At 39.3% G+C, this 7,361-nt stretch overlaps 1 long non-coding RNA gene across 1 annotated transcript in view; it reads right to left on the bottom strand.

The window, feature by feature from the left end:
- The window catches only part of LOC110264234, a 20,001-nt gene extending 18,482 nt beyond the window's left edge, over nt 1-1,519 (bottom strand). The window contains exon 1 of the long non-coding RNA XR_002349989.1: nt 1,509-1,519. This is a non-coding gene — a long non-coding RNA (uncharacterized LOC110264234). The remainder of the gene's footprint in view (nt 1-1,508) is intronic.

Raw genomic sequence — 7,361 nt, 5'->3', positions numbered from 1 at the left:
AGAATTCAAAGATCAATGCACATATGATAAACAAAATTAAAATAAAAAGTTAATACATGAGTATGGAATGTAAAAGGGGAATTCTGGGCAACTAGGTATGAATTCTAAGGTTATGCAAGTTATACAGGTTGGGTTGAAGCTTGGGTTAATTAAAGATTCAATTTATAAGCTCACTTGACCATACATGTATCCCTACCTACCTTGGCCCCATTACAACCTGAAAAGACCTCATGATGTTTGCATTGGTATATTAACTGTTGTTGATTGGTTAGGAGAAGAACAAAAGTTAGAGAGCATGATTAGAGAAGGATAGAGTGATTACCCTATACACTAGAGAGGTTAGAGCGTACATACATCATCAGTGAGGGTTCAATGCTTGAATTTCCATGTTCCCTACTTTCATGAGCTATCTTCTTGCACTTTTATCTGTCTTACTGTATAATGATAGAATTAGTGGAATTTGATTTGTAAATGTTTTGAAGAGCTTATTTACTTTTGATCAAGTGGGCAAGAATTATATAGTTGCATTCATATATATAGGATTGCATTGCATTGCATGAGTTTCTACATGTTCATACTTATTTATCTTATCTCCTTCAATTGAGCATGAGGACATGCTAATGTTTAAGTGTGGGGAGGTTGATAAACCGCTATTTTACGGTTTATATTGTGTTTAATTGTATGGTTTTATCATGATCCTGACCCACTTATTCATTAAAATAGCATGCATTTATATTTCCTTCCTGAAATTATTACATGAGTGAAAACTGCTTCCTAAAGACTTTTAATTATGCATTTTACTTCTCCTTTATTCCATTCGATGCCGTGATCTGTGTGTTAAGCATTTCAGGCTTTATAGGGCAAGAATGAGTTGGAGATTGGAAAGGAAACTAGCAAAAATGGAGGGAACACAAGAAATTGAGGAGATGACCAACGAGAAGCGACGCGGCTGCATGGACAACGCGACCGCGCGGAGAAGATCAAATCGCAGTGACGCGGCCGCATGGATGACGCGACCGCGCAAAATGAAAAAGCACGAGCGACGCGGAGGCGTGGACGACGTGCCCGCGTGGTGAAGCGAAACGCGAATGACGCGTCTGCATGAGCGACGCGATCGCGTGGCATGCGCGATCTGCATAATTTGCAGAATCGCGGGGGGGATTTTGGACCCTATTTTGACCTAATTTTTGGCCTGGAACAGCAGACTAGAGCCAGAGAATATGCAGAAACCAGGAACAACATTCATTCTACACAGTTTTAGTTTTAGATCTAGTTTTACTACTCCTCTAGGTTTTTCTCTCTACACATTCATAGTTCTTAGGATTTAATTTTCTTTTACTTTTTGGCATTGGAACACTGAGAAGAGTTATTACCTCATCAAGACTTCGTCATTCTAGTTCGTTTTCTTTACTTGGCTTCACTCTTCCATGTTCTTTGCTTTGTTAATTCTACCATTGGAGTATTTTTAGGATTATTTAATACAAGGATCACTTTTATTTTTAATTGACTATTTCAATTTTTATTTACAATGTCTTCCTTTAATTCCTTTTTATATGCTATGAATTCTACATTCACAATGAGCGAGTAGTTCCCTAACTTGATGGGGAATTGATTGAAAGGAACCTTTGAGTTGGAAGGCTTGAAAGAAAAAATTGTAATTGGGTTTATGGTTGGATTGCCTCCTAATCACTAACACCAATCCCTTTTAATTAAGTGGATTGCAACTTGTGAACGGACGTAGCATTCCAACTTGTTTGACTTTCCTTCACCCAGTGAAGGATAACTAAATAGGACAACCTTTAATTGTCAATTAATCCTGAGAGCATTCCAACAATAATAGGGATTCCAACTAATCAATTCCCAGTCAAGGCTTTTATTTACATTATTCAAATTCACGAATTTAATTTCCTGTTTGCTCAATTCAAACCTTTTTGAAAACCTCTGATTAATAAAATAGCACACTTTTCTACAACTCGTTGGGAGACGACCTGGGATTCATACTCCCAGTATTTTAATTTCAATTTTCTGTGACATCTTTCTAAATTGATAGGCGGATTTCTGGCGAATTAAGAACTATACTTGCAACGTATATATTTTAACAATTTTAATTCGCCAATTTCTGCCCGCATCAGAGGCTCTCTCCTCTCTCTTAGATTTTAGGATTAGGATTTCTTCATTTTCTCAATTCCAGGTTTAATGTTCCTTTAATTTAATTTCTCTTCTATTTTTAATTATTCTATTACTTTAGTTTGTTTATTTTCTCCAAATTGGTTTATGGATTCCTATGTTTAATTTGGTTTTCTATTTAATACAATTCGAGGTATTTCAGATTTATGGTTGCTTTCTTCTATTTATGATATAAATAATTTGGATTTTTCTCCTTTTGGATTTGGTTAAGTAATTGGTGACACTTGAGTTGTCAAACTCAACTGTTGATTGAAAATTAGAAATTGCTGATTGATTTGGATTCCTCTAAAGCTAGTCTTTCCATAGGAGTTGACTAGGACTTGAGGAATCAAATTGATTAGTCCACTTGACTTTCCTTTATTTAGTAAGGGTTAACTAAGTGGGAGAAATAACAACTCTCATCACACCTGATAAGGATAACTAGGATGGAATTTCTAGTTCTCATACCTTGCCAAGAGTTTTTCTAGTTTTTAATTTACTTCCTTGCCAATTTATTTCCTTGTTCCTTATTTAAAAAACCCAAAAATATACTTTTTCCATAACCAATAATAAATCATACTTCCCTGCAATTCCTTGAGAGACAACCCGAGGTTTAAATACTTCGGTTATCAATTTTATTGTGTTTGCTTTAGTGACAAACAAAACTTTTGTATGAAAGGATTCTCTGTTGGTTTAGAAACTATACTTTCAACGAGACTTTATTTGTGAAAATTCTTTACTGGCAGAAAATCTGTTCGTCAAAATGGCGCCATTGCCGGGGAATTACAATTGTGTGCCTTATTTTTGGTTATTGTAAATATTTGCTTTTTGCTTATTTATTTACTTTTATTTTTGTTTTAAATTTTTATTAGCTACTATGAGTTCTCACCCCTCTGGCTTTAAGTTTGGTTCCAATGTTGTTGAAAGGAATGGAAGTTATAACAGGAATGTGCATCAAGGTCAAAACAATCAAAAATGGAAGGAACCACAAGGATCTGATCAACCCTTTCGGCAACAACACCTTCCAAGATACCATGGACAACGACCATCCTACAATGCATGCCAAGACAATAGTTATGGTGGACCCTTTCGTGACAAACCACCTCCACCAAATTACTATGGTCAAGAACCATTCCGAGGTGTGTACCAAGATGATAGATATGGTAGACCCCCTTGTAGTTACCAGCAAGCTCCATCATATGCCAATGAACCACCTCCTCAACATCGCTTCGAACCACCATACTCACAAGCCACCTACAACCATTTACCTCCATATGACCCTAACCTTTATCCACCCCAATTCCAATCCAATTACTCCCAAGAACCACCACTTTCATATGCACCATGTCCATATCCATCGACCCAAGAATCACAAGCTCGCCTCAAGGAAACAGTAGATCAATTTTATGCAACCCTTCATCAACTGGAGCAAGCGATAAATCAATTAGCTTCCCGACGTTCGGGCACTCAAGGAACTCCCATGGCTTCATGTGGAGAATCTAATGAAGAACGTAGCATGAAGGAGACATTAGAAACTCCGGTTGACAGTACGGAGCATGACTTTGTACTGGAACAAGTAGAGGAAGCTGCATTTATCAAGGAAGAAGAATTGGTTAAGGACTTAGGAGACGCTGAACCTCCATGGGAATCAAGAATTGTAGAGAATTCTGCCAAGAAATTTGCAATTGATGCTAAGGAGGATAGTGCACAACCCCCAAAGCATGTATCTTATGAAGAACTGGACGGAACAGATCAAGAAGCGAGTTTCCTTGGTAATGATGATCATGAACTAAGCTCTCCTAATGATGAACTTGCATCCGCAATTGAATTCTTTGAGATTGAAGAATCTTCCCCAAGTAAATATGAAGATGATGTGGAGGTAGACTTTTCTCAGCCTCTAACTTATGACTTGAGTGATGAGGAAGAAATCGAAGACTTTGATCAAGACGTGGTTGCAGTTGAAGAGGTTTGTAAGGAAGTGGAATTATTCGCAGAAGAGTACAAAGGAGTGGAGCTTGAAAGACCACTGGAAACACCTCTCCCAAGGCCATTACCACCCAATACAAACTTCAAGTGGGTAAAATCCTTAGCCTTTATCTTTACCTTTCCACTTGAATACGGTTTGCTTGAAACCGATGGCCAGGTTAGAGCTCTTTGTGGCTTTAAGAGTAAGCGGGAGATGGTTAGTAATAGGAGTTGGCACCGAAAGTTCAATACGGTTCCACGCTCCAAGTGGAAGTGCAGGGATTGGTATAGAGCTCGATTGGATGGATTTCGGAAGTTGTTTGGGTATCTCAGTGGAAATTCAAGTTGTGTACCGCCCGGTTGGAATAATGTAGATAAAAGCGAAGACAGGTACAAAAACAAGGTTTGGGATCCTAGAATTTATTCTGACAATCAACATCCCTGGAGCCTGAGCACCTGCTTTAACTTGCTCGAAGGCTTTACGTGCCTAGTTTGGGACCCCGGAGGCTATTGGAATTGCAAACGTTGGTGGAGATTTCTGGATGAGTTCAAGCACAAGCCACCATAACAAGGAGCTCATCAAATGTCCAACTTAAGGACTTTAACTAAAAGTGCTAGGTGGGAGACAACCCACCGTGGTATGATCGTTCCTTTTCAATCTTAATTTTATTTTGTTCTGTTTTTTTATTTTATTTTATTTTATTTTATTTTCCCTAGTATCATTCATAACATCCGCATCAGCATCTGCATCTTGCATTCTGCATATTCTAAAAAAAAAGCCCACACCACGTGTGCGCATGGGCCACGTGTGGGCATCAATTCCAAATCGACGTTATCATCCAACGCCCAGAAAGTTGGGCTGGAATCGTGTAGCTAGTGTGTGTTAGGCTGGAATCGTCATTTTCATTTACACACACCACGCGTGGGCATGGGCGACGCGCACCCGTCGCCTGAAAATTTTTTTCCCCCCAATCGTGCGGCTGGTCAACGCGTACACATGCTTCACGCGTACGCGTCATCTTCACCTACCCCTCTTCACGCGTTCGCGTCAATGACGCTTTCACGTCGTTTCAATTTTACCTCATCCACGCACACGCGTGATCTACGCGTACGCGTGGATTCAAATTCCTTAACCCCCTGACGTGGAAACCCTAGCCCCAGCGTCACTTTTTCCCCCCTCCCCAACGTTCCGCCTCCATTCTTCTCTCTCTCCCTCCAACCTCCCACTACCACCACCCACCACCGCCGCCATCCCCCTCCCTCTTCTCTTCTTTTCCATCTCCTTCCACCATCACTGACCCCACTGCCCCCTGCCCAGCCCGCTGCACCCAATCGCCGACCACCACCACCCCAATGCCACCCTCCCCTCTTCGCCCCTCCCCTTCTTCTCTTCCTCTCCCTATCCCTCCTTCCCCCTTCTCACCCGTTCCCCATCGCCGACCCCAAGCCCACCGCCGTGCCACCACAGCGCCACCATCCACATCCCTTTCCCTCTCCATTTCAGTTTCTTTCACTGCGCACACCAGGTTCCACTGCACTCCGATTCCTTTTCCATTCAAGTTAGTTAGTTTGCATATTTTAATTCTGTTTAATTTAGGTTAGTTAGATATGCATGTTCATAGTGGATTCTAGGTGGTTAGGTAGCTAGGATGTGGTTAGAGGATTCTAGGCCTGATAATTGCTCCGTACTTGTTTTTTGAATTTTCTGATTTTCAATTTGCTTGGCTGCCGATATTGATGTTATGCTGTTCCAATCCTGTTTGATGCTGCTCTGCTTAATGACATCATTTCATATGAGTTGCGACTATTACTACTAATTGCATTTGTGGCTCTGAGTTCATATCACATGCAGATTGCTTTACTCTTTTCTGAAATGCTTTGACTCCATGAGAACTTAATTGTTACTTGTTTTAATTCGGGAATGCCTACTTTACTACCAAGATGCTGCCAAATTTTTCGAAAAAGTTTTTGATGCTAAGTTATTCAACCGCGAATTATAAGTTGAATCTGGCACCGTTTTTACCTTGTACCCATTTCTTTTAGCCCAGTTCAACTCATATTTCATTAAACCAGCATCTCCGCCCTATTTTTGGTTCCCTCTCATGTGCATTTTTCATTACCAGGATCAAGGAACTAATTGACGAAATTCTGAGTCAATTAGCCCTTTGTTGACTAACCTTTGCTGCATCAATGCCATGTTTCAACTATTTTTCTGCTCATTACTCAAGGGAAGCTTGCTGCCTGTGTTCAATTGTTTATTGAATTCTTACTTATAGCTATTTTCTTGGCTCAATTATTTAATTCTTAGGAAGTTACATATGGTTTTCGTGTTTTTCATTATTGATAAATTCTTAGAAAACCCAAATTAAGTTTTTGCTTAATGTTATCTGCATCATGAGACTTACCTTGTTCTTCATGATAATTGCCAACTGCTGCACTACATATGCATTTGACTTGTTGATTCTGCTATTTGCTTTTCCTGGGAATGTTCCTTTAACTGCCGAAATACTGTCCGATTTTTCTGCAAATTGTTTCACTCAACTCTCATTCATGAATTGGCTTTGGTACTTTTGAATTCTGCACTAATGGGTTTCAACCAAGCCAATTCATGGACGGATGGGCTAGCATTCCTACTCCTTCTGGTTCCCTTCTTAGTTAAATCGCCTTATTGATGATTTTGTTCATTTTTTGCGCTTCTTTCATCACATGGTTTATCATCCATAATCTGCATTGTATGCTTGAATGTGAGCCTGCTTGTTCCTAAACCTTTTGCACTTCTAGGAACTACATTACTATGCCACTAATTCTAACCTACTTCTTTGGCTTTTAACTTAACTGACTATTAACTTAATTGACTTTTAACCCCTTTCATGGCATGTTTATTGTTGTTTCTTGACAAACAAGTATTCTGCATCTCATAGTTTTTGGATTGTGATTTTTCATTAAATTCTTTGAATTTTATCTTGCATTCAGTCCAACATCCTATATAATTCTGACTCAATTCATGCATTGGCTTTCATTCCTCTTTTACTCATCTATGCTTATATTACTTGAATACTATTTGCCTTCCGTTTTTCCTACTTTAGTTTAATAAATTATATCCTGGAACTTCTGCTTTTCAGGATGTCAGATCCAAAAGGGAAAGGAAAAGCTAAAGCAGGCACAGGCAAAAGAAAAAGAGGAGAATCATCTACCACTATTTTAGATATACTACATGATGATTCCTGGCG

Source organism: Arachis ipaensis, chromosome B07 (assembly GCF_000816755.2).
Source record: "Arachis ipaensis cultivar K30076 chromosome B07, Araip1.1, whole genome shotgun sequence".
NCBI classification, from domain to species: domain Eukaryota; kingdom Viridiplantae; phylum Streptophyta; class Magnoliopsida; order Fabales; family Fabaceae; genus Arachis; species Arachis ipaensis.
This window is presented reverse-complemented; position numbering and strand designations above follow the sequence as displayed.